The 27,741-nt window shown below is 38.7% G+C and overlaps 1 protein-coding gene across 3 annotated transcripts in view; it reads left to right on the top strand.

Moving 5' to 3' along the window:
* Sgcd (sarcoglycan delta) overlaps positions 1 to 27,741 on the top strand; it is a 937,685-nt gene that overhangs the window by 325,016 nt on the left and 584,928 nt on the right. Inside the window, exon 1 of one of the 3 annotated variants that reach the window (XM_037201382.1) lies at positions 1,326 to 2,227. The exons of the other annotated variants lie outside the window; for them this stretch is intronic. The gene's annotated coding sequence lies outside the window, so the exon portion shown is untranslated. Of the gene's footprint in view, positions 1 to 1,325; positions 2,228 to 27,741 lie in introns of those variants that run through there. 3 annotated transcript variants of the gene reach the window in all.

Genomic DNA, 27,741 nt, shown 5'->3' with positions numbered 1-27,741 from the left:
TGAAAGAAAGCTTGCTTCATAGTGCATGTGCAGCCAGTTCCCCTCAGCATTCATATTTACTGTGACCTAAGGCGTTTGGTTAGGTCTTTGCCTTTCCCTTATAGCCGAGGTGATTTAAGATCTCAGAGTTCTACTCAGTTCTCAGACCCGGATTCTTTAATTTGTTGCAAGGAAGATTTTCCGTCCAACTTTCCTAAAGTGAAAATTCCCTGTACAAATGTGATCAGAGACTTTCTTTGTGTTGGAAAGGAAGCTTCTAGTGTCTTCCATCTTCACTGCTTCCATCCATAGATAAGGTTCACTGATGGTAGGTACAATTTAGGTTCAGAAAGACAGCCCTGCCTTCCAGAAACATGATAATTGTGAATGAGTCATTATCTTTTAAAGGAACAAACAGCAAGGTTAGAAAACACGCAGATTCAGGTCTCCAGGTCTGGTACACATGAGTTTCCTGCCACTGTATATGTAGGAGACAAGGGAGGAAGAGGTTCCCTGGGTCATTGAGGACAAAACATAATGCTAGTAAAAGAAATGTCTTCTAAACAAGGTAATGCTCCCCGTGTTATTGTAGACTCAGACATATGTAGTGGCTTTGGGTCCAGGGAGAAACAGGGAAATGAAGCAATGAATAGAAGTGAAAATTGAGGTAAGTCAAAGGTTAATCGGCATCTCTACAACAATCCAGAGAGACAGGATTTTTTGTAGCTCTCATTCCAGAAGCTTCTTTGAGTTAGTTGGCAGGTTATTTTATCCCCAGGAGAATGGGGAGTCAAGGGAGAGACAGGGAAATGGATTCACTTAGGATGTTTCATGCAGTGGAGAGACTGAGGTCACATAGTTGGTGAGAAGGGAAGCACAGGAATGGCAACTACTCACTGTAATCTTGGGAAAGCACCAGGCACATGGGAGATAGACATCCTGCAAACTGCCTACCAGTGCGCATGTCACTGTCACTGTCCTGGAAGAAGAAAACCTAAAGGGACTGTTTCGATGAACCAAGACTAAAGCAATGGCAGTTAACCTCAAAGGCTCTCCTAAACTGGATTCAGGACTGGGGAATGAATGTTAGCCGTGTGACAAAAAACTCTAAATAAAATCTGCATGTAAGGGGGCTGGAGAGATGGCTCAGAGGTTAAGAGCACCGACTATTCTTCCAGAGGTCCTGAGTTCAATTCCCAGCACCCACATGGTGGCTCACAACCATCTATAGTGAGATCTGGCACCCTCTTCTGTGTACATAATAAATAAATTTTAAAAAAAATCTGCATGTAAATAGTCTTGTACCCATGTCACTTTCTCTGTTTTTTGTAAATGTGTTTTGTTTACATAAGATGTTGGAATTAGAGTGAGGTTTTAGGATGAGGTGCATGAGTACATGTATTTGTTTTCTATATGTATCTAACATCACCTCAAAACTTATAAAAGCAAAATAAAACATGGGCCACACACAATTAAGTTGTCCCCCACTCTGTCTTCACAGCTACAGTGGCCTTCTATCTACAGCCTCCCTCTGCTGTTTACTTTGTAAGGCTCAGGGAATCTAGAAACAAGAATATTTCTCATTGTTCCGAGACCCTGCAGAAGCCTTGAGAGATCTTCACAAACTCTGTCCGCCATTCAATGCACGGAGACTACCCTGCTCATTCTTCTGTCTAGTACGGTTTTCACAAGTGTACACAGTGGTGCTTATTAGATAAGAAGTCCAGCCCTTAGCATGACCTAAAGAACAGCATCGTTCAGCTTCTGCCCACCTCTTCTCCACCACCTATCCTTTTCTTCCTGTCTCTCACCTTCCCTTCTCTTATTCTTCCCCCATTTCCCTTCACTTCCTTCCCTGTCTTCCCTGTTTCTGTCATGCAGTCTTCTGCTTTGGGCCCCTTTCCTCACCAAAAGGACAGAACTCCATGTATGCTCACATTTCACTTCTACCTTCAAGCCTCGGGTTGTCTTTAGGGATGGTCCTTCCTCCCCATTAAGAAATTAAACCATTAGTATTTGCTGTCACAATACCCAGTACCTCTCTACTGAAACATCAGTGTACTTCTATATGTGAGTTGGATGCCTCACCCAACACACTACTAATACATACAGTTATAATGTACATATTGATCATCAGTTTAAGAGAACATCTGAGATACCCTTTGTTATTTTCAGTGTTGATGTCCTCCCACCCATGTCCCTAAACATCCAAAGCCAGAAGCATCGGCAGCCCAGACACATGAATGAGGTAGGTGATCGTTTCTTGGGCAAGCTTTCTTTTTGTAAGATGATATGAGCTGTGTGTCATTGCTCGTAAACATACTGCTAGATTCCTCAGGTTTAAGTGAATTCAGACATAAGGGAGACATTTGATATATCTGTTAAATAAATAGACCATATGTTGACAGCTAGACCATGGAAAAATTTGCCAAGAAATCAACAGGGTTAGTTAAGGAAAGGCAACAGTTAGAAACCTTGTTGAACTAGACTGGCATATTTCATGCATCCACATTTCAGCATTTACATCTTGCAAGATCTCCATTGCTCCTTTCACTAGAGAGAGTATATCCTCCTTTGTCTGTTTTGAATCAAGATAGAGAAAGTAATAGAAGCTGTGTCAGGCAATGCATTTGCAAAAAGGCTTCCGTTGGCTCCTGTCACCATTTCTATACAAAAGGGGGAAAATCCTCCAAAGTGTTCTAAAAATGAGAGGTTGAAGTGTCATCCCTTCAAATTCTACTAAATGGTTCACCATGAAGATAAGTGTCAGGGCTTGTCAGGCCATTTGAGAAAGCAAGGTGCCCCAGAAGGGGTTATATGTGGAAGATGGTAATGCAATGTGGAGTTCCTAGACAGAGAGTCAGGACAGGGCTGTCACTTTGCTTCTGAGATGGACTCCTATCTGCCAGTGGTAGGACTGCACTGTGTGATGTAGCATCAAGCTCATTGTGTACTATCACTTACAGTTTCTTTGTGTAAGCACTAATCACACCATTTCCTAGGAAATCATTGTACTGAATGAAGTTTCTAGAGCTCTGCTATGCTGTCCCCAAAGGAGGAGGATGTAGCTCAAGCCCCTTGCCATGTGAGAGCCCCTTGGGAGGATGTCTGCTTGTTTTCTGTTAATTGTTTTGCATTCTTGTTCCTAAGGAGTATCCCCTCAAATTGTGTGAACTACAAGCTCCACAAAATCTGGGTCTTCCCCTAATTGTACTGATTCAATAGAGGAAAAATTAAAAAAAAAAAGTACTGGCTTTGAGCATACAATGTGCTAGATGACTGGAGCTTTATGTCTTGGAGTAGAGAGTCTGTGCCAGGAAAGCACTGCATACCAATAGAAACTCATTTGATACTTGTTGAATTAAAATCACAGACTGTGAAAGCTGCCACCTTACACACGGCTGCATTTGCCATCAGGTGGGGCTCAGAGTTCTTCTGCCCCTCCCACGAGGCAAGGCAGATGCTTGCCTTCATTTCCATTTAGATGACATTTTTTAATCTCTTATAGTGGGGCATCTACGATTAAGTCTTACATCAAATTATTTTAGGGCTTTTAACATCCTCTACTGAATCTAATGCCATGCTGATGGAGCTGGTTCCAGTGATGTGTAAGCCTCTAATTTAGGAATGTACTTGCTAGAGGCCCATTCAGATTTTTATAGTAGCCTATTAATAAAACAACATCAAATTTAGAATCTCAATGTAAGGAAAGTAAAGCTTTGGGGGATTTTTTTCATTGTCCTGATGCATAGATAGTAGTGTTCTGTGTCTTTTTGAATTATTGTATTCAGACACTTTGTTCTGTTCTCTTCCCCAGCATTGACTCACTGCTGGAGTTTGTGAGATTACCATCAGATGTGGATGAAGGGAGAGGCGGATCTGTCTGGATACTATTAGAAATTATATGCCACTTTTCAGAATATAGCTAAAAGAGATTGTCTCAAAGAAAGACTTTTATTATGAGAGATGGTTTCATGGCCAAGGGCACTGGGGTATCATCAGCCTTGAACTGGGAGATCCTTAGATTTGGAAAAAAAACCTCACACCACAGGCAGCATGATAGGGCCTGGGAAAAGGGGATCCTGGGGATATATATATATATATATATATATATATATATATATATATATAATATATAATATTAGAGAGAGAGAGAGAGAGAGAGAGAGAGAGAGAGAGAGAGAGAGAACCTTCCCTTCAGATTCCCTAGAGAGGAAACCCCTTAGAAGAGACAAATGCCCTCTGTAGCATAGCTGAAGTCCTAAGGAAAGAGCCTTCAAATCTTCAGAACAGAAACAGTCCTTTATTCATAATGCTTTCAACAGGTGGCATGGAGTTTCTGCTTTACTCTGCGTGCCAGGACAGCAGGCAGGTACTAGGTGGAACCTAAGTTCAAAGTTGCTTTGGTTCTGGGGGTAATTGGCAGGGAGGCAAGGGCTTGCTTTTCACACATAGGCATGAGTCATAGCTTGTGCCTATTTGTTCTTTGTCCTAAGGGACAGGTTGGGAAGGAAGACTAGAAGAATGGGGGGGGTAGCTGAAGGGTCATGATGAACAAGATAGGCTGTGAATCAGTTGAAAGGTCAACCTTGGCTTAGACTAGTGGCACCTCAAAAATTCTGGCTTGTTTTATTCTCAGAGTGTCACTGGGATCCCCAAAAGGATCTCTGTCCAAAGAATCCAGAAGAGACATGCAGTGCATAGTGTAAAAGAACATATCTTAGAGAGTGAAGTGGGGCAGCCTCAACCTATATGAATACCCATGGACACGAGTCACTGCGACAACCCATATTTTAAGGCTGGCTGTATGCTACTTCTTAAAGCTTCTGCAACAGACAGCATCCTTCAGGTATTATTCCTGCTCACATGATTGACAGGTCCATTTGGATTAACTCTGAAGCTAGGGGGAAAAGTATATCTTTGTTCTTTACCAGAAATTATCCAACTAGATAGGAATCTTATGATTTGTGGGCCAGTTCAGAATGCCATATCTCTACCCAGGTTCCAAACCTCATTCTTTTACAGGAAATCAAAGTTCTGCCATTTGAGTCACTGGTTTTGCAAGCTGTTGACCATGAAGGAAATGTCAACCCTCCATGACCTTCAATCTTGCTAATATCTGAGTTGCTATCTACCGATAGAAGATATCAGAATGTCCATTTTTAACTTCATTTTTCAGTTAACATACAAAAGAAACTGTTTCACTGCAATATTCTCAGACACACTTTGAAGTAGTGAGTTAAGGGTATTAAAGTATTACACTCCCTATCCAATAAGCATTGCATATTTAAAAATATATATTTATTCATGTGTCTGTTTGTGTGTCCCAGTGTATACTTCTGTACTACGTATGTGCAGAGCCTGTGGAGACCAGAAGAGGGCATTGGATCCCCCGGAGCTAGAGTTATAGGCAGTTGTGAATCACCATGTAGGTGAACCAAACCTAGCTCTTCTGGAAGATCAGCCAGTGTTCTTAACCACTGAGCCACCCCTCCAGCTCCTCAGCATGGGATTTTCATGGAAAGAACTCTTATGGAACTTTTTGTAGCTGACAAAACTGAGGATCAGAGAATGTACTCAGTTGCCCAAGGAAATCCAGTAATGAAGGGCAGATGCAGGTAATTAACATGAATGCATATCTGCAGCACGTTCTTCCTTGTGGTGAGTTTTTGATGCTCAGTAGGTCAAAAGTTAAAGCACTCTTAATGTCTTTTGAGAAGAACAGGAGTCAAGACATGAACCTTCCTGCGTTTCTAATTGCATCCTCAGACCATGGCACCAAGCCATCTTGTTGCTAAGATCCATTGCCTTAAGAAAATGGAATTGGATGGCACCTGCCTGCTGCTCAGTGGCACATACCAAAGCCCAACTGTTTCACCTTGATTTTTCTCCCCCTCAACCAGATGGAAAATTGGGCAATTCCTCAATTAAATGTCAGCAACCCTCATGCATCCCCAGCAGTGAATGCTTCATTTCTCAGGGGGTTGGCACACTCTCACCTCTCTGCTCTCTTCTTTTCCCTGGCTCAGCATTGAAAAAGTGGAGGCACAGACATAACTTTTAGCCTGGCTGCTTCTTGCTTTTAAGACACTTGCTCAGCAGTGAGAGAGGTTTTGTGGCTTGGAAAGAGCTCATTTCTTTTCACCTGGTGCAAGACTGCGGAACCTTCCAAGTCTCATTCATAAGTTCCAGCCAGCTGGAGCAGCCTAGATTTCTCCTTTGTATTGTCAATTGACAAACCAGCCCCTGGCCTTTTCAGAGCCCATTAGAAAATAGCTCAAACCCCCAGGCTCTTTAGAAAAGGATCAGTACTATTTTTAGAGACCCAAAATCGGACTCTGTTTGAACAAATGTTAACATTTCTCTGGCACTTTTGTATCATAGTTGGTCAACAAATATTTACCACTGTTCTCCAGGATGACAAGACTCTAGAGGGGACCACAGATGTGCGGAAGAATACCCCACAGGCATTGTCAATGAACTAGAGGGGAGTCATACTTGTTTAAAGAACTGAGGCCTGAGGCATGAAAGATTTTAAGAAATGGAAGAAGAAATGGAAGAATATTGTGTTTTCACAAAAAGGGGATATTTGTTGTAAAGTCACATGGGGCCTTTTGGTGAAATTAGAATTAGACCAGGGTCTTTAAGAAAAAGCAAACTGTAGATTTTTCTCCCTGAATTAGCTAATGGTTGCTGAGGGACTATTTTCTTCAGTGGTCCAACCATGCTCCAGTTAGTAATTCTACACTTATACAGGTAACCTTCATTGTACATTTTGGGCCACACCGACATATACACTGACACACAAACAGACAGACACACAGAGAGACAGGCACACACACACACACACACACACACACACACACACACACAGGCACAGACACACAAACACACAAAGACGTGAAAGCAGGAGAGAACTTGTTGGAGGATAAGAAGAGAATAAGTGGGAATGGGAGGAAGAAAGAAGGTCATGGAGGATGAAGATGATCCAAAGACATGTATGGAATTGTCAGAGAAAAAGTGAAAACCATGCTTTAAAAATGGAGATAATTGATTGAAAAAGAATAGAAATTTTGGGTAAGGATTTTAGGAACAAAAATAACTCAGTGCCACGCATGGGAACAAAGCAAAAGTAGCTGCTCAAACAAGTTATTTTTGCAAAACGTGTTTGCCAAGACCCAAGGAGGGCTAGCAAGCGAGCTTGCCCAAGATGGCTTCCTGTGTAGGTGGTGGTAACTGTATTTCCTCCCGTCCGTGGGAGCTGGCTTTCATGATCTGGCATGGGGCATGGTGGGCTAATTGGAATATCAGGTCTTTGGTTAGACCTCACTAAATGTCAGATCTCTGTCAAGTATTAGGGTACAGTCACCAAGGATGAATTAGAAAAGTACATCCGGAGGTTATAGAAATTCTGGAGATTTTGAAACATTCAGGATTATAATTTGATATGACTTAGTATTCTCTAAAAAAAAATGTAAGTGTAACACAAACTACCCCAATATTCACATTCTAGATTAACACATTACCATGAACTCTCTTTTTGGTTATATTAAACCCTTCTCTTTGTTTTTCAGGACTTTTGTGCATATGCCACTAAACACTGTTCTAATTTCAAAACACGTTTTTCAATATATTTTTTAAGGTTTATTTTATTTTTAAGTATGTGTCCATGTCTATGTGTAGGTATGTACACATGCATGCATATATATGTGGAAGCCAGAAGAGGGAATCATACCCCCTGGAACTGGAGTTGCAGTTTATTATAAACTGCCTGGTATGGGTTCTAGGAACCAAGCTTGGGTCTTCTGCAAGAACACTGTATACTCTTAACCACTGAGCCATGACTTCAGCCTTTATCATATTCTTATCTATCTTAATTATTCCATTTCTTCTAGATTTTCTAATTTACAAAGAATATTTTTGTCAGGCCATTAATTCTTGAATCATTCTAATTTATAGTACATATAAGTTTTGTAGTATGTTAAAGATATAGAAAGGGGGACACTGAACTCTTCTTAGAATAGACTCAAAATGATGAAATAGGCTTTATTTTTCTTGCCTTAATATTGTTTAAAATGGAAACTGACTGAAGTTCCCCACTTTCTGCATAGACTTGTTTTAACAAATATGCTTCAAAATGAACAAATTTTAAGACTCCCTTAACTGTTCCCCTGTTTTATACAAGGAAAAATAATAATAATTTTAAAAAAGATTTCTATTAATAAAGGATGTTTGCCTTCAGGTGACATATGAGGAAAACCTTTTTCCAATTCTTTGCTTATAGCTGTACCAGTTTGCCAAAACCATCTATCTGTTTTCTTCCCATAGAAAGATTAAGCTAGGATGGACTTCTGTTCTTATACTTCTTTCTTTCTTTCTTGTTTAGGGGAGTGAAAACACATGGCTTGTTATCTCTCATAAACAATAGCCTCCAGCATTTCAGGAAACTATCTGTCCTTGGGCAGGGGGCTTGCAGATCAGAGGCATTTTCATTTCATGGATCTCTTAGACATAGTACTTAAAACTTAAAACTTTGACTCTCATACCACTTCATATCCCCCACATACCTGCTACCACACCTCTGCTTTGTAACCACCATCTCCTAACTTACTACTTTCATGTAGGATGTGGTCCTCTTGTCCTCAACAGCCCCCTCCTTATCACCCTTTTCCTACTTTCTTGCTGTTTTATACTAGTTGTTTTGGGTTTTGCAAGCATATATAGTCATTACATACATATGTGCTTAAAATAAAGACATTTCTGTTAGATTGTATGAAGATATAACAGTGGCCTGACATTCAGGCATGACTGTGATTAACATCTGTATATGTCACTTCTAAGTGTAAACATCTAAACTTCTTAGTTTCTTCTAAGATGTCTTTATTTAAGCCCCTGGTTTGTTACTGGGTCTCCTCTCCCAGTTAATGATGGGGGTTAATCAATGAAGAATAAGAACATAACTAGAAATTACATTGACAGAGAATCTCTTCTTGAAGACAAGTTGACAGAGAATCCCTGGTATGTATCTGTGGACTGTCACTGTATTCGCCCAGTTACAGTGACCTGCATTTTCTTCTCTTTGGCATACCTCAGAAACGATATTTCAGGAGACAATTTTTAGACTATCTATTTAATGGAAACATATTCTTCTAAAAAACCTAATTCATCTGAAAACTTAGATCTGAGGTAACACAATGCCTTGTAAGCGCAGGAAGTCAGTAAATACTGGGTAAGACTTAAATTGGACATGAATCTCTTTCCATACTCAGTCATACATTGTAGTTCAACAGCTGTGGGGGTGAGGGGGGGTTCTGAGACTTTAATTCACTAGGTAGGTAGTAAAATCAGCCGTAAGGAAACTATGCTATCTCATGCTTAGTGGAATAAAACCAGAATAAATAGGTAGAATAACATTGACTTCTGGGAACTTAGTGTGCCCTAAGGCATACAAAATTTACTTGAATTTTATTCTCTCTTAAAGCTGGGGGAAAAAATGTCAAAATTACCTCCTATATCCCTTTCATTTTACAAGGAGGACATTATGGCTTAGTCTCAAGATTCAAAGTCAGTGATTATCTCCCTGAAGGCTTCACTCCATCGGTAACAGTTGGGCTCTTTTGGAAGGTAGCTTTGACTCCTTCCATTATGGTATCCATCAAATGCGACAACTGGTACTCAGTGTAAGAGACTGTGAAAGCAATTTTATAAAGCTGGAGTGTAAATTAGGCTATTACTAAATAAGTTTGGGCAGGTCTGTGCAAATGGTATGTCTACACAGGGTCATTAAAGCATTCAAAATTGTGATCCAGGGAAAATAGCTTGGATGCCCCGCAATAAGTGATTAAATCAGCTGTCCTCTAGCCATCAAAAATAAAACTATAGGATATTTAATGATATAGAACAATGTCTATAGTGTAATATACAAAAGGTTATATTACATTACAATACAATCTCATGAATATATGCATTGCCTACCACCCCATAGAAAAGCCACTTTTTCTAACTCTTTCCAAAGATAACTTTCCGCGTGGTTAAAGTGCCTGATACACAGGGGTGAATACTAGAGATACCCACAACCCACGTAAATGCCGGGTATGCGTTTTAATTCCAGTGTTCTGAAGGGGATGGGGGACTCATAGATCAAGCTGCCTAGCTATTATACTGGTTGTGTCTGCCTGCTCTGGGTTCAACTGAGAGACCCTGACTCAGAAAATAAGGTAATATACAGTCTAGGAAGACTTGGACAAACATGTGCACCCTCACACATGCAAATTGTACCCGTATACATGCAAGTATGCCCATTCACATGCAAGTGCACATATAGGAGAAAAAGAAAGAGAGAGGAGAGAAAGAGACAGAGAGAGAGGAGAGAGAAAGAGACAGAGAGAAAGACAGAGAGACATAGAGAGAGAACTATGGTATTATGCAAACAACAGATTATCCAGCAGTAGTATCAAATACTTGAAAATAACTTAAAATTCTAATCCTTTGGGCCATGGGAGCTCCTTAGAAATCTGGCAAGAGGCACTAATGAAGGACTCTGTTTGTTTCATTGAGATGCAGATGTTTTGCAGAAGAGGAATAAAAAATTCGTTTTAGATAGATGGGCTTAAGTAAAATCATAGTTTGAATTTTATAATCAGTTTGAAATGAAAATGACTTTATCAATAAATAAAGTTCTAGATCTGATCCACGAAAAGAATGAAAGTACAGAGACTACCATTGAGTCTTACAAATATTACTAATGCAAGCATGAAAAAGAAAATGAGGAAAGTCGGTATGGTGCAAGGCCAGAAAACGAATACATATCAGTGGCTTCTGAGAATACATCATGAATGATCAGGAATTAGCTTATCAAGGTTTCTGCTAGATAGGGATAGGAAAGTGTTAGCATATTAATTGGAATAGCCACAATATTGCAAAACATCAGATATTTTTAAATTTGTGTGTTCATAAGAATGGTAAGGGGCCAGAGAGGTAGCCCAGGGGCTGAGAGAACTTCTTGTTCTTCCAGGGAGTCTAAATTTAGTTTCCAGCATCCATGTCAGGTGACTTGCAATCATTTATATCAGCTACAAGGGATATGACACACTCTTTGCATTGAGTATCTATAATAATGCTCTATGCACTCACAAAGACACACAAACACTCACACGAAAAGAGGATGGTTTGAAAAAAAAATCAATGGTTACATAAGGCATGGCTAAAACTAAGGGTTTTTTTTTTTTTTGGAAAAGTAATAAATAAAAATAGAAAAGAAAGTGAATAAATAAAAGAATAAAATAAAATATCCATCTTGCCTTCTTTGTAGATACATAACTCAGAGGAATCAAGTAGTTGATATGGCAAAGATACACTTGCTGGAAATACCCAAGCAATCAAAGAGGAAGGTAATGGAACAATCTGCAGTGTGAAATGAAATCATCCATCCACAAGGATTCTTCACGTTGCCAACATCAAAAATGAGTTACTCGGCTTGTATGTGCTTCTTCACAGTAGAGCACACCACAACTTCCAATTTATTCACAGTCCCTAAAATTGAAAGGGACTCTCCTAAAACTGCAGCTATGTTAAATACAATGACAGAGGAGCATGGAAAGTAATCCCTTATTAATACTATGTACACTGTGGGATGCTCTCAGAACACATACAATCTCGTTTCATCTAAAAGTATTTAAGAAAGAAGCTGAGGCAAGAGGCATTTGGAAATTGCACTTTGGAAGTAAATTTAAACAAGTCAGCTATTACTCATAATTAATATGGGCAGGAATCACCTGGGATCTTGTTCAACGGCTAGCCTACTTTAGTTGTTCTTGGGAGAGGGAGAATGGTACTTTGCTGTTCTGATCAGCTACCAGGTGAAGCTGATTCAGCTAGCTGTTTATCAAGCACATTTTGAGGATCTAGGCTTTGAGGCATGCTCTGTAGTTGCATTGCATTGAAACCTCAGTGATTTAAACATGTCTCCTAAATATTTATGAAGTGATGGAGAAGTAGATAGATATGAAATACAGATACTTTGTGATATCAACTCTTAACTACTACGTTTGGAGATGGAATAATGGTATTGGGATATCAATGGCTAGCTCATTTTAATAAGGATAATGGGATCGATAACCACTATTGAAATAAGATGCTGTCTGGGATAGCTTCAAACACCCTAGAGGAAGGAGGAAACTAGAGGACTGTGGATGAGAAACGATTGCCATGAATTAATTGTGCTGAGTGATGGACTCATTAGAGTTCCTTACCCTAGGCTGACTAAGGAATATTTGAAAAGTTTCATGAGCAAAGTTGTTTTTAAATGATTGGCTATACATAGACCAAAAAGATTAGATGAATGTGCACTTTGCCTATTCTATATTCTAAAAATCCAAAATGCTTCAAACAAAACTTTCTGAGTGTCTACATTTTACCACAAGTGGAAAATTCCACCTGATGGGTTAATAACAAAACGCAGGTGTGCAAAACTAAAAAAATAAAAGGGGGCTTCCAATCCACTTCAATTTTGCAAGGAAAATTTTTTTATGAACAAAATAGCCAAAAAATACTGCATAAAATTACCCCCCACATGTATATACACATATATATGTTTACATGCACACATACACACACACATATATATATACACATATATAGTAAAAAAACATATATGTAGGTTTTAACCTCCAGATATCATGTTATATTTGTATAACTATTACACAATCTGAAACAATTTACCAACCAAAACAGTTCAGATAAGAGATAATCAATGTGTAGTACTAAACATAACAGGAATATAATAAGGCTTTGTTGTTTTTTTCTACAGTTTTCAGTTAACAAATTTCTCTCTCTCTCTCTCTCTCTCTGTCTCTGTCTCTGTCTCTCTCTCTCTCTCTCTCTCTGTGTGTGTGTGTGTGTGTGTGTGTGTGTGTGTGTGTGTACATGTGTGCGTGTGCGTGCGCGTGCATGCACTTGTTTTAAATGCAGACTGATCGGTTGTTTTTTGTTTCTGAGTGCAGCTCCATTGATTTAGCTGTTCCAACTGGCAAATGACAAGGCCTGCAGCAAAACCAAGCCCTGGCTAGGAAGACAGTTAAAGTATTTTTTCTAGTAGAGAGTTGGTGCAGAAAAGAAGATGAGTTGATTGAGCATCCATTTCTAAGTTAGTGTTAAGAGGAGGTATCCCTGTCCTTTCTTAGGACAAAGCCTCCTAATGAGTAAGGATTTGAGAACTTGAAGACAAAGTCTGGGGGAAAATGAAATAAATTTTTGAAGGTTCTCTTTTGCAAAAGTACATTAAACATCAACAAATTCCAACAAATAGGGTAACTGTTTTGGAGTAGTACCTGGATTTGGCTTCCTTCATAACCTGCATTGGCAGAGGTCCTGGTGACACATGCCAGGAATGGGATGTAAGATCTTTCAGCCACACTGTCTCTGGGGATGATAATGACGTACCTGATCTGAGGACTTGTCCAAGTGATTTGCTTTCTCTAAACTTGAATTTCTGCATTTGTAAAACAGAGAGGCCACGAGGCCTTTCCTCAAGCCTGGCAGTCAAGTGCCTGGAATGACACATGGTAGTTCTCCAGATTATGCTATGCAATAAACACACACCTTTTCTGTGAAATTACTGCCAGGAGAAAGTAGAATAGCTGTGTTTACCATGGAAACCAATCTACGAACATTTCCCATTTCACTGATATTTTATCTTCCTGTTTCTCTTCCTTTCTCCTCTTTAGCTGTCAATAGCCTTAAGTGATTCTTATGCACGTGGTTGTCACAAAACTGTTCAGGTCAAATATTCTTGCTGTATGCTCATAAATTAGAATCCTATATAGAACAGAAACTCTTCCCAGCGAACAATTATCCTGAAAATATTAGCAGAGTTGTTGTTTTTTCTTTTTAAGTGGTTTTAAAAGTTTAAGTTTTGAAACAAATCATCCAATTATCTACTTAATTAAATTTCTGGACAAGGAAAAAGGCAGGAAAAAAAGCAGTAGATTTTTCTTTTTATGTTGCTGAGGATTAAACTCAGGGCCTCCAGCATGCTAGCTAAGTGCTCTACCACTGGGTCACATCCCCTGACTTGAAAGCAGTGGCAAACTAGATTGGAAACAGTAGGATACCGGATATCGAGCACCTTTCAAAGTTTGGAGCAGAAAAACAAAATGATCTGAATTGAGTTTCAGTAAAATCCATCTTGACTTTTTGAATGACAGAGCTTTAGGGACAGAGGTTTAGAACAGCTGAGAAGCTAGGAAGGTATGCCTATCTTCTAGGCCAGAGAGACCAAAGACCTGAACATAGATGGTAGAAGAGATAGCTAACTGATTGTGTCTAATTTCCTTTCCCAACTTTCTTATTTTCGTTTGGGTTTTATAATACAGGGTTGGAAGCCAAGCCTTGTGTATAGTAGGAAAATGCTCAGAGCTACATTTCCATCTTACTTAGTGCCTTTTAAACAGAGTTCTATACAAAGGAAATATAGGGACTAAACACCATACTTCTACATTAAGTGGGTGAGTTCTTGCAAAGAAATTCATGTAGCTTCCAAATGTAAATTCCTGTAGAGTTGCTGTGCTTGTTGGGTCTGTGAATAGAAGGAGGAAGTAAAGATGAACAGCTTGTTTAGAGATAGGGAGCATGAGATGACTTGTGGTACAGCCATGTCTAATCCTAATGGTGTTGTTTGGATCTTTTTCTTTGTATTAATCATCATCATCGTCATCATTATCACCATCATCACTGTTAGAGGTCAGAGACAACCCACAGGACTTCATTCTTTTCTCCAAAATGGAGATTCTAGGGACTGAATATAGGTAATTGGGCTTTGTGGAAAGTGTCTTTATGGGCTGAGCTATTTCACCAGTCCCAGAATCCTGTGGTATGAATTATATGTGGTAAATACAACATCGGAGAAAAAATTCATACATATAACTATTAAAAATAAACTGACCTTAAAGTAGTATGATGGTTAAATTTTCTTATGAAAGTCATAAAAAATCATGTCAAAAGAAAGAAAGAAAGAAAGAAAGAAAGAAAGAAAGAAAGAAAGGAAGAAGGAAAGAAAGAAGGAAAGAAAAAAGAAAGAAAGAAAGAAAGAAAGAAAGAAAGAAAGAAAGAAAGAAAGAAAGAAAGAAAGAAAGAAAGAAAGAAAGAAAGCAATGAGGGGAATTAATGCAGATTCCTGTTAACCCTGCATATTCCTCAGTCTATCATCCCCTGTACTTGAGACTGCGGTCAGATGGCTCCCTGTGTCTTAGCTTTACAGGTGGTTTCCCAGAAGAGTTGGTTTAAAATCTTTCCATTTCAAGACCTCATCCTACCCTGAGTCAAAGTAGTAGTGTCAAGAAGTTGCTACAGAAAAAAAAATCACACTATTTTTGTTCTTGTTAAAAATTTCTGAGTTAATCTATATTTTTCTAAACTATTCAGTGTGCCTATGTCTACAATTCTCCAAGGCTGAGATAACACAGGCCTTGGATTTTAGCTCAGACTCCTTCAGGATTTTGAAATCAAAACAAAAACAAGACACACAACAAGGGGAAAGAGAGGCAGGGGCTGATTCAGTTTCTGTTAGACCTTGTGTGGAATACCTATTGGCTTGCGTCTTAATTTCTTGTAAGATTCCCTTGTTTTCTTTTAGGTCTGACCCTAGAAGGTGGGATGTAAATCTTTTCTTACAATAACAAAGCTGGAGGGATGACTTTTTCACATCTGACTTCTAACAGTGGTGTGGAACTTATTTTCAGCATTGGTGGTTAAAAAAAAAAAAAAAAAAAAAAAAAAAAAAAAAAAAAAAAAAAAAAAAAAAAAAGGAGAAAAAACATGCTGTTTGTAAGGGAAGTCTTTACAGAGTCTGATGATAAACAAGCAATTTTCTGTTTACTACACCTCAGGGTCTTGACAAAGGTGTATTTCACCACCATAGCCTAACTGCCTAACTGCTCATGTGGCCTTAGAAAACCTAAGTGGTAAGTCGAGTGTCTAGTTAAATACTAGAATTGTACCCAGGAAGCAGATTAGATGTATCTTTGGTTTCTGCCTTAAAGGATGCAAGTATCAAAAATCTAAAAATGAACTTGCTGAACAAATGTTAATGAATTAGAACTTTTCATAGAAATGATGAAATTTTCTGGATGTAGTTTTAAAATACACAACTGAAGTCCAAATTTCAGCTCTGCCAGGTAACAACAGAAGCAAAGTGCATTATAACTTGCTAATTAGGAAGGAACAGGAAAAGAGGAGGTAAAGAAATGTCTTTTTAATGACAAGGAAAAATAAGGAGCATATGTAAGAAATGCATGATGGGTTATTTGGACCCTTCCTGAGACCATTTGACAGTTTAAAGGACATATGTTGGGGTGATCTGCCAGCTTCTGTTAAAATAAGTATTTAGCTAATTTTTTTTCATAGAAACTTGCATGTGAAATGTCTTTGATGATGATCTATTTATTAGTTTCTAATTTCATGTACTGGGGCTGAAGAGATGGCTCAGTGGGTAGGAGCAATTGCTATATCAGCACGAGGACCCAAGTTCAAAGCCCTAGCACCTGAGTTAAGAAGCTGAGTGTAGCTGTTGTGCATGCCTAAAACAGCATGTGGGGAGTGGGCACCGCAGGACTGCTGGGGTTTGCTGGCCACCGTACTATCCCCAGGTTTAGTGAGAGGACCTCTGTAAAAGAATAAATTGGAGGGGGGACTGAACATCCTCCTTTGGCCTTGTACTACATGTGCACATATGTGTGTGCCAGCAGATGTAGATGTACCTAGACCACAGCTGCACATATCTGTACACATGTACATAGACACAAAAAAGTAAAGAAAGGGAAAAAGAAGGTTATAGGCAGGGTTATACGCAGTTACAACAGGCTGGCAGGATTGCCCTCCTTCTCATCTGCCCTGACTTGTTCCCATGCTACCTCACCGGTATCGATTTTCTCACAAAGGATCTGGCTTAGTCACTGTTCTACTGCTGTGAAGAGACATCATGACCAAGGCAACTCCTAAGAAAGAAAGCTTTGCTTTCCATTGTGATCATGGTGGGGAACATGGCTGCAGGCATGGTAGGCTTGGTTGCTGGAGAAGTAGTTGAGAGCTACTTCCTGATTCACAGGCCAAGAGAGAAAAAGAGGGAAACACTGGATAGACTTTTGAAACCCTCAAATCCCACCTGCAGTGACATACTTCTTTCAATTAAGCCACACTTCCTAATCCTTCTAATCCTATCAAAGAATTCCCCTCCCTGGTGACTAAGGATTCAAATGTTGAGCCTATGGGGACCATACTTATTTTAACCACTAAAGGGTGACTGAACAGAATGCTTAAGAGATCCGAGTCTTATTTCATAGTACCAGTAAGAGATTCAAGAGAATGAGGTAGAATGTTCTTTGTTATTGATGAGCCTACCATGTACATGTACAGATAAGACACCTTACAGCATTTGTTTTCAACATTCCTAATGCTGTGACCCTTTGATACAATTTCTCATATTATGGTGACCCCAACCATGAAATTACTTTTGTTGCTACTTCATAACTGTAATTTTGCCACTGTTATGAATTGTAATGAAATATCTGATATGCAAGATATCTGGTATATGACACTTGTGAAAAGGTTGTCTGACCCCTAAAGGGGTTGCAACCCACAGATTGAGAACCACTGCCTTACAGAAATACACAGCAAAATGTCCATTTCTCCTATACCTTTAGTTAAGGCTGTTTACTTCACCTCATTCCTTCTCCAAAAGCCTGATTTGTTGACAGCTTCTTAGGAGCTCAGCATGACTTGAAGAGTCTAATAAAGTCTTACAGAGGGCAGAAATTCCCACAGACTAGAGGCAGGGAACAGAGATGCTTTAAGGAACATCTCATGGAAGAATGAGTGTATAGTTAAGACTTAAGGGGTTGAGTGGGATTCAATTAGTAGATGAACAGAAGGAGCCTGGGTTTGGAATGAGAAAGAGGATGGATGAAGGAACATTGTTTTCTGGTGGCCTTCAGGTATGTGGTTTATATATACACCTGTTTCCTTGTGCATTGTCTGCTATAGTTTAAATATGAACTGTCCCCCACAAGTTTATGCGTTAGATGCTTATCTTCAACTGATGGTGCTGTTTTAGGAGACAGTATACAGTTTAGGAACTCTAACCTAGTAGGAGGCAGTAGGTCCCAAGAGAAATGCCTTTGAAGGTTATACCTTGCCCCTATTCCCTTCCTTTTTCTGCCCTCTATGTGCCCAATAATGAGCAACTTCCTTGTCCATTTTCTCCTATGACCATCATGAGTTCAACAACACCACAGGCAATAATGGTGCTATGGATGTCCTTTAAATACACTCAGAATAGGATATGTGAACTCATGTGACTTATCTCTATTTTAACTTTAGCTGCCGGAGCTGAGAAGATATTAATTTTCTACTTGGTGAACCCTTCCTTGGCCTTCAAGCTATCCAAGATATCACCTACTCTGAGTTAATTTAGTTACATCAGAGTATATTTTTTTACTTTTCTCTTGATGATTATAAGTTTGAAGAAAAGGGGGCATGGGAAAGGTTAACAGCAGCTACTCACAATAGAGACAAGTACAAATTTCTGATGCAGTATGTAGTGGGATGACTGTAGATAAAATTATAATGTGTATTATGTAAAGCTGAAAGAGAGACCATTGAATGTTTTCATAGATACAATAGATGTTTAGGAATAAATGTCAGTATAAAACAATACTAGTTTGAGCAGAAGTGATTTATTAAAGAAAGAATTTATTTTGACTTATGGTTCCAGAGGGAGAGTCCCTAATGGCAAGGAAGACACAGCATACGGCCATTGGAGCAGGGAGATCACTGATCACATTTTATCCCACAGAAGCAAGAGTACAAACTGGAAATGGAGTGAAGTTGTAAATTCTCAAACTCCACCCACAGCAGCATGCTTCCTCCAGCAATGAACAGTGCTACCAACTGCAGACCAAATGTTCAAGTACATAAGCCTGTGTGGACATTCTTCATTTAAACTCCTATAGTGAGTTATCATATAAAGCCAAGTAATAAAAAAATGTAAGAGAAACAATGGCAACAACAGACACACAAAGACAACAACAATAACAGCCAAACCTTTTTATCACCCTTAGGCCCATGCCGAACTCTAGAGAGTGAATGAAAAGAAGCAGCTATGGATACATCTCTTTGGAATTCTTTGCTCTCCAATATAGTTCATGTTTTCTTTGTTTTATACTGGGGTGAAGCACATACTAGGCAAGTGCTCTACAACTGAGGTATATCTCTACTTCTGCTTATTGGTTTTCATTAATAATTTCATAGAAAATATGATCACCCATGATACCACTAAAATAATTTACAAAAATTCCAGGCACTATGTACATTACTTCCTCAATGGTGACGTTCTGCAAAGGCATAACTTACAAGTAGAATCCTGATTTTTTAAATATAACACATAAATCATTAGGCTTTCTGTGCTTTTTATTGTATGCATGAATTAGATACTATACAATTTTTATCACCTGCATGGGTTCAATACAGGCATTTCTAATTTCTTAAAATAAATTTCTTCAGGAGGAATTTTTTGAAACAAGATTTATTTTTATTTTATGTATATGAATGTTTTGATTGCATGCATATATACCATATATGTGCCCAATGCCTGTGAAGGCCAGAAAAGGGCATAAGGTCCTCTGGAACTGGAGTTACCGACAGTTATGAGCCACCATGTGAATATTGGAAACCAAGCCTGGCTTCTCTGGCAGATCTAAATTGCTCTTAACCACTAAGCCATTTTTCTAGCCCCTCAAGAGAACCTTTTATTTTGACATCAGCTCTTTCCTCTGGGCCCTCTGGTTCCCTATAACTAAACCCTGGTCCTGAAGATTCATCAAATCTGTACATGCATGCATACCTTTTCCTTTGTAACTAATGATTAGTATTCTATGGTGTGTATTGCTATCATTTGTTTATCCAATTCTCTTTTGACTCCCATATACCCAAGATCAAATTTTTAGCTATGAACAAAACTACAATCAGTATTCCTGTACTTGTTTGGTGTGAACATAGTTTTTATTTCTCTAGGAAAATCTATGAAGTACATAAATGGGGCAAGTGCCAAGGAATGCAATGGTTGGGTCATATGGTGGTTGAATGTCTACTTTAAAATAGTAAAACAAGCTTACAAAAGATGCTTTATACACTGTCATTTAATAGTCCTGCTGGCAGTGCCTGAGCATGTAGGATCCTTGTTATTCTAGCTGGCACTTGATGTCACCACTTTTGTTTTTGAACCATCCTATTAGGTGAGGAGTGATGTTTCATTGTGGCCTTAATTGGCATTTCCCTAATGGCCAATGACACTGAACACCTTCCGTGATTATCTGTCATCCTCTTGAGTGACATGACTGTTCATAGCTTTCCATCATCTCTGATTGCATTGTCTCATTCTTGCTGTTGAGCCAAGAACCTTCTACATGTGTTCAAGATGTTAGTCTTGTTGGATAGACACGAGCTGACCAGTATTTCATCTCAGTCTGTAGCTGATTTATGTCCTCCTTACATGAAATTTTACAGAGTTCAAGTTTTTAATTTTGTGGAGACAAAACTTACAAGATATTGATTGTATGACACAGACATTGTGCTGTGCTCAAGAGGCCTTGTCCTAAGCCATTAAGCCAGTCTCTCTTCTCTCTTCTCTCTCTCCCTCCCTCTCTCCTTCTCTCCCTGCCTCCCTTTCTGTTACCCTCCCTCCTTCTTTATTTTTGCCCCTCCCCATTCTCTATTCCTTCTTCTTCCTCCTTCTCTTTTCCCTCTTTGTCTCTCCCTCTCCCTCTTCCTCTCTCCCTCTTTCCTCTCTCTTTCTTCCCTTTCTCCCTCTTCTCTTCTTCTTACCTTCCCTTTTTCTTTTTTTGACTTCCCCCACCATCTATTTCCTCCTCTCTTTTTCCTCTTCTCCTCCATAAAAAGCTTTACAGGTTTTTCCTTTCAGTCCTTGACCCAGTTTGAGATAATAAGTGAGATGAGTGGTTAAGGACAAGGTTCCTTTTATTTGCCTCCTAAGTGTCAGCATCCAGAGTCTTCTGAACTTCCCTTCCTCCTCCAGTAGAGAATGTTTCAATTTAGAGGAAAGAAATACCCAATAGCTACTTTGTTATAAAGAAGAAGAATTCTGAAGTAATGTTCAATAAGATCTGGTGAGAGTGGGCTACTGAAATGACCCAGGAAGGAAAGGTGCCTGCTGCCAAGATTGACCCTGGAATTCAATCCTCTGGGCCTATATGGTAGAAGGAGAAAAATGGTATCTACAAATTGTCTTCAGACTTCCACACAGACTCTGTGAAATTATGAGAACAAACATATTTTATTCGTAATTCTAGAATAAAATGTTCAGGGTTTTATTTTTATATTAAGTATGATGTTACACGCAGTATTTTATTTATTTATTATTTTAAATCAAATTAACTTCTGAATTCTGGATTCTGAATTCAGTTCCTAGCACCTATATCTGGTGGCATACAACTGTTTGTAATTCCAGTTCCAGGGAATCTGATACCCTATTCTGCCTCCCTCAGGCACTGAACTCACAAGTACTGGTTCCCACCCCTGCACACAAATACATATAATAATTTTTTAAAAAGTTTGTGAAAAATTAAGTTAAGGTGATTTCTATCTATTATTTTGAACTTACAGCAACTGTTCATTGTGAATGCGTATTGTATTTTGTCAAATGCTTTTTTATGACAATATGCATCTTCTTTACTTTCTTGATATGGATTTCATTAATCAATTGTTTTTAATGTTGAGCCTTCCTGTAATATCTGGAATATGTCTCATTTGGTCATGCTATTTAATACTTTTTACAGGTTGTTGGAGTTGATTTGCTAAAATTATGAGGACTTTTTTTTTTGTTTTGTTTTTCGAGACAGGGTTTCTCTGTATAGCTTTGTACCTTTCCTGGATCTCGCTCTTTAGACCAGGCTGGCCTTGAACTCACAAAGATCCACCTGGCTCTGCCTCCTGAGTGCTGGGATTAAAGGTGTGCACCACCCCTGACTAATTGGGCTGGGGAGATGGCTCAACTGTTAAAGGTTAGGCTCACAAACAAAAATATTATGAGGATTTTTGAATCTAAGTTCATGAGAAATAGAAGTTTTTAGTTTTTTTTTTTATTTTGCCATGTTTTTATCTTTTTGTTTTTAATCTGGGTATTATTAGGCTTATAAATCTAAGAACTATCTTGTCATTTGTTTTGTGGGTGACATTATGTAACATTGATGTTCATTAAACATATGTTAAAGTCTTCCAGTATCGTTGGGCCTAAGGGCTTCTTTTTTCAGGTTCTTTTTGAATGTATATTTGATCTGTTTAATATTTTAGACTATTCAGAAGGTCTGTTTCACTTTAAATGTTGATAGTTCCTGGTCTGGTCTACTGTACTGAACTGTCACTGAGTGCTATCAGACAGGACTCTCTTGCAGTTCTGTAGGTTAAAATGTGATGTGTGTCTCCTTGGCTAAGATCAGGGTGCTGGCAAGTCAGCATTCCTTCCTGGAAGGTATGATATTGTTTCCTTACATTTTCAGTTTCTGGAGAATGCTGGTTTATGTGGTTCATTGACTACTTCGTCTACCCGAAATTGCCAGTACTCTGAAGCCTTCCCACACAGCTTTCTTGCCGTCTCTGATCACTGTTCTTACCCTTGACCATCAATACAGCATCTCTTTTGGCTTATAAGGTAGCATGATTTTCTAAAATTAGGATGCCAGCATTCTGAGAATTGGCAATGTTTTGATGACTATATTTGCTGTAAGGTGGTATGTAGTTTTCAAGGAATTGGTCCATTTCTTCTGAGATATCAAATTGATGAGCATAAAGTTGTTGGTAGGACTACTTTATTGTCATAGAATATGTAATGATCTCCCTTATTTGTGCCTGATTATGATGGTTTACCTCATTCCCTCTTACTAGAGGTTTATCAGTTTTACCAATTTGGTTTTGAAGATACGGTTTTTGGTTTTGTTGATTTTTCTTGATACCTTTCCAATTTCAGTTCTCATTAGTTTCTGCCTTTTTAATTTCCTTCCTCCCATTTGCTGTCACCTTATTTTGCTAGAAAACCATGTTGTTTACATGATTTTTTTTTTCACATTTCTAGTGCTGGGTCTTTTTTAGTATTACCTTGGCTCCATCTCATATTCTGATATACTGTGTTCACTTTCATTAATCTTTGTGTGCCTTTAAATTTTCCCCTAAAGCTTTGACCTCTGGCTTGTTTAGAAGAGTGCATTTAATTTTCATGCATTTACAAATTGCTCTTTCTGTTTGAAGATTGTTTGTGGTCAGGAAAGTATTGAGCACATGGTTGGTTATTTGAAATTGATTGAAGTTATTTTTTTTTTTTTATTGCCCACTATGCTTCCCATTTTTCCAAAAAAGGAAAATGTATTGAAAAAGTGAGTGAACTCTGATGTGGAGTGGAGTAGTCTACACATGCCCATTACATTCTGTTGGTCATGTTCTTTCTATAGTCTGGGGTGTTGATTTATTTGTAAAGTGAACCTTTTCATTATTTAGAAGGATGGGGTGGGTGCTAGAATGACACCCTCACTTCTGCATTCAGACAATCACTTTATTTATGTATTTGTGACTTTCCTGTTTGCCATATACATAATTAGGATCATTATGTCTTTGAGGGAGGAGGGAATTAATATATCCCTCTTGGCCTCTACTATCCGTAATGTCTGCCTGTGATATTAATGTAGCCACCTGTTCTGTTTATTAATGTTTTCCTGGACCATCTTTACCATGCAGTAACTTTTGACCCATCTATGGATCGAATCTAAGATGATTAGCTATAAGCATCAAACAGTTGCCTTGTGTGTGTATTTAGCTCACTCCTCTAAGTCTCTAAGTCCTGCTTTGAAATGGGCACATCTAGAACATTCAAAGTAACTATCCACATATAACAATCCTGTGTTACTATCTTCATGAAGAAGAAAGTTGGAAATTCCATATTGCTTTCAAAATTGTAGTAAGATAGTGTGATAGATGCACAGGATAGGAGGGAGCAAAGAAGGAAACTGAATTGGGAAATGAAACTTCATGTTCACTGATGAATTGATTCTCACTAAAATTATTAAATAAATTCAATGGGGAAAAGCACAGTCATTTCAGCAAGTTGTACTGGGGTAAACAGACACTCACATGTGAAAGAACTCAAAACAGAGTGTATGTCTAAAAACAATGAAGAAAGCCATACAACTTTTCAGAAATAACATAGACAAAAACCTTCACACTCATGGAGTAGGCAGTCGATACTTCTCTATCCCACCAAAAACAGGGCAAAGATAGGCCTCCTTTTTGTTATATGTGACAACAATTATTAACAAAAGAAACCAAACCCATACGATAATTAAATGTAAGTTACTATGAGAAAAATGTAGGCTGCTGATAGACTAGTATTACAAATTTAAAATGGGGCAGCTGCTATGCAAGATAATCTGGCAGTTCCATAAATGGTTAAACATACAGTAATCATAAGATCCAGCAACTACACTCCTAGATAAATATCAGGAGAGAGACTATCCATTCAATATTTTGTGTCCAATAACGTGGGCATAAGTATCCACAGCAACATTGTTCATTGAAGCTCAAAGGAGGAAACATCTCAAACATTCCTCACTGATGAATGAATAACTGAAATATAGTATGTCTACGAAATGGAATGCTATTTGGTCAGAAAGAGAAATAAAATATTAACATATTCTACATCCAGAATAAACCTTAGAAACATATGTCAGTGGTTCAAGAGGCCAGTTGTGTATTGTTTAACTTAGAAGGCATGGTCAAAATAGATCTTCAGACAGTTATAGAGTGTGGGAAGTTGGGAACTCATTGTGAAGTTGTGTAAGTTTTCTCCTTGAGATAATGAAATATTTCTAAATTGATTGTACCAATGAATCCACAACCTTGATTATGTTAATGATCATTTTCACTATACACTTTTTAAAAAGGCAAAGTTAGTGATATAGTAATTATAACTTAAAAATCTTGGAAAAATATTTTCTAAAATTTAATTAATACTCAAGTCTTTTCATTATTTGTTTTAAGTTTGCTTCCTATATTTCACTCTTATTATCTTATAATTTTTATCTTGATAATTTTGGTGTGTTATTGAATATCCTTTGAAGTGATTATTCTGAGTACTACAGTAGTTAAAATTGTAGACATACAATAAGCAAAGTGATTGTTCTGAGTACTATAGTAGTTAAAATTGTAGACATACAAGAAGTTGCTGCTATCGACATGTCATCACTTCAAATGAAGTATAAAACCTTCAATTTTAGAACATTCATTTCCCACACTAAAGAGCATTGTTTTAGATAGCACATGTTTAATGTTGGTCTTAGTCATCATAGAGAGGATGATCTGTGGGATACCTGTTGTGCATTGTATATTTCTCCTTTCCTCAGTCTTCCTTCATGCCTGATACATCCTTTTATCCAATATTTATTCTTTAATGTTTTCCTTTCTGTGGACAACTCCCTTTGAGAGATGCTTCAGTGTGACTTTGGTGTTTTCTTTTTGTTTTTTGTTTTTTAATCTTAATTTATTACTTATTTGTATTTTTCATATTTTTATTTTATAATTAATTTAATTTTACATATCAGCCATGGATTCCCCTGTCCTCCATCCTCCCACCACCCTCCCTTCCCCCTGCCAACCCACTCCCCCATTCCCACATCCTCCAAGGCAAGGTCTCCCCTGGGGATTCAGCTCAGCCTGGTAGATACAGTTGAGGCAGGTCCAGTCCCCTCCTCCCTACACCAAGGCTGAGCAAAATGTCTCAGCATAGGCCTTAAGTTCCAAAAAGCCAGCTCATACACTAAGGACAAGTCCCAGTCCCACTGCCTGGGGGCCTCCTAAATAGTTTCAAGCTAATCAACTGTCTCACTTATCCAGAGGGCCTGATCCAGTTCCATGGGAGCTCCTCAGCTATTGGTTGACAGTACATGTGTTTCTACTAGTTTGGCTATTTGTCCCTGTGATTTTTCCAATAATGGTCTCAATATCTCTTGTTCATATAATCCCTCCTCTCTCTTGCCACTTGGGCTCCTGGAGCTCCAACTGGGGCTTGGCTGTGGATCTCTGCATCTGCTTCCATCAGTCACTGGATGAGGGTTCTATTATGACAGTTAGGGTGTTCAGCAATCTGATCACCAGAGTTGGTCAGCTCGGGCTTTCTCTCGACCATTGCCAGTAGTCTATTGTGGAGATATCTTTGTGGATTTCTGGAGACCTCTCTAGCACTCTGCTTCTTCCTATTCCCATGGGGTCTTCATTTATCATGGTATCTCTTTCTTTGTTCTTGCATTCTGTTCCTGATCCAGCTAGGACCTCCCGCTCCCCTAAGCTCTCTTTCCCCTGACCCTTGCCCTCCATTATCTCCCCACTCCCAGTTTGCTCATGTAGATCTCATCCATTTCTCTGTCACTGGGTGATCCCTGTGTTCTTTCCTAGGGTCCTCTTTACTAGGTATCCTCCCTGGAGTTGTGAGTTGCAGTCTGGTTATCTTTTGCTTTACATCTAGTATCCACTTATGAGTGAGTACATACCATGTTTGTCTTTCTGAGTCGGGTTACCTCACTCAGGATGATTTTTCTAGTTCCATCCATTTGCCTGCAAACCTCATGATGTCATTGTTTTTCTGTTGAGTAGTACTCCATCGTGTATATGTACAACATTTTATTCATCCACTCTTCAGTTGAAGGGTATCTAGGTTGTTTCCAGGTTCTGGATATTACAGATAATGCTGCTATGAACATAGCCGAGCATGTGTCCTTGTGGTATGATTGAGCATTCCTTGGATATATGCCCAAGAATGGAATAGCTGGGTCTTGAGGGAGATTGATTCCCAATTTTCTAAGAAAGCACAATATTGATTTCCAAAGTGGATGTACAGGTTTGCATTCCCACCAACAGTGTAAGAATGTTCCCCTTGCTCTACATCCTCTCCAACATAAGCTGTCTTTAGTGTTCTTGATCCTAGCCATTCTGACGGGTATACGATGGTATTTCAGAGTTGTTTGTTAAGAACAAATTATTTTTACCCTCTACCCCATATATAGCAAGACTTAATGGTAGATATATGTTGCTGGAGGGCTTCTCTCCAGGCTCCACCAAGCCCCGCAGTCCCACAATCCACGTATAAAATAATCATTCAGACACTTATATTACTTATAAACTGTATGGCCATGTCAGGCTTCTTGCTAACTGTTCTTATATCTTAAATTAACCCATTTTTATAAATCTATACCTTGCGACATGGCTGGTGACTTACCGGTGTCTTTACATGCTGCTTGTCCTGGCGGTGGCTGCAGTGTCTCTCTCCCCTTCTTCCTGATTCCCCAATTCTCCTCTCTCCTTGTCCCACCTATACTTCCTGTCCGGTCACTGGCCATCAGTGTTTTATTTATATAGATCGATATCCACAGCAGATATATATCTGAGACAGAGTTTCACAGTATAGCCTTAGTAGGCCTTGAATTTACAGCGATCCACCAGCCCCCACCTTCAAGTGTGGAGAGGAAAGGCAAGTCCCACCACCATGGCTAATTCTTTTCTTTTATTGCTTGAAAAAAGGTGCCAGTTTCATTGGGACTTCATAATTTCAAGTGAAAAATCTAATATTTTGGCTATGATTTCCCAAAGTGTAATGTGTTATTTCTCTCTGCTTATAAGATTATTTTTATTTTCATTTTCACACATTTAATTAAATTT

The sequence above is a fragment of the Peromyscus leucopus genome, chromosome 8b (genome assembly GCF_004664715.2).
Source record: "Peromyscus leucopus breed LL Stock chromosome 8b, UCI_PerLeu_2.1, whole genome shotgun sequence".
Taxonomy (NCBI): Eukaryota; Metazoa; Chordata; class Mammalia; order Rodentia; family Cricetidae; genus Peromyscus; species Peromyscus leucopus.
Note: the sequence above shows the minus strand (reverse complement) of the source record. Positions and strands in the feature narration are given on the sequence as shown.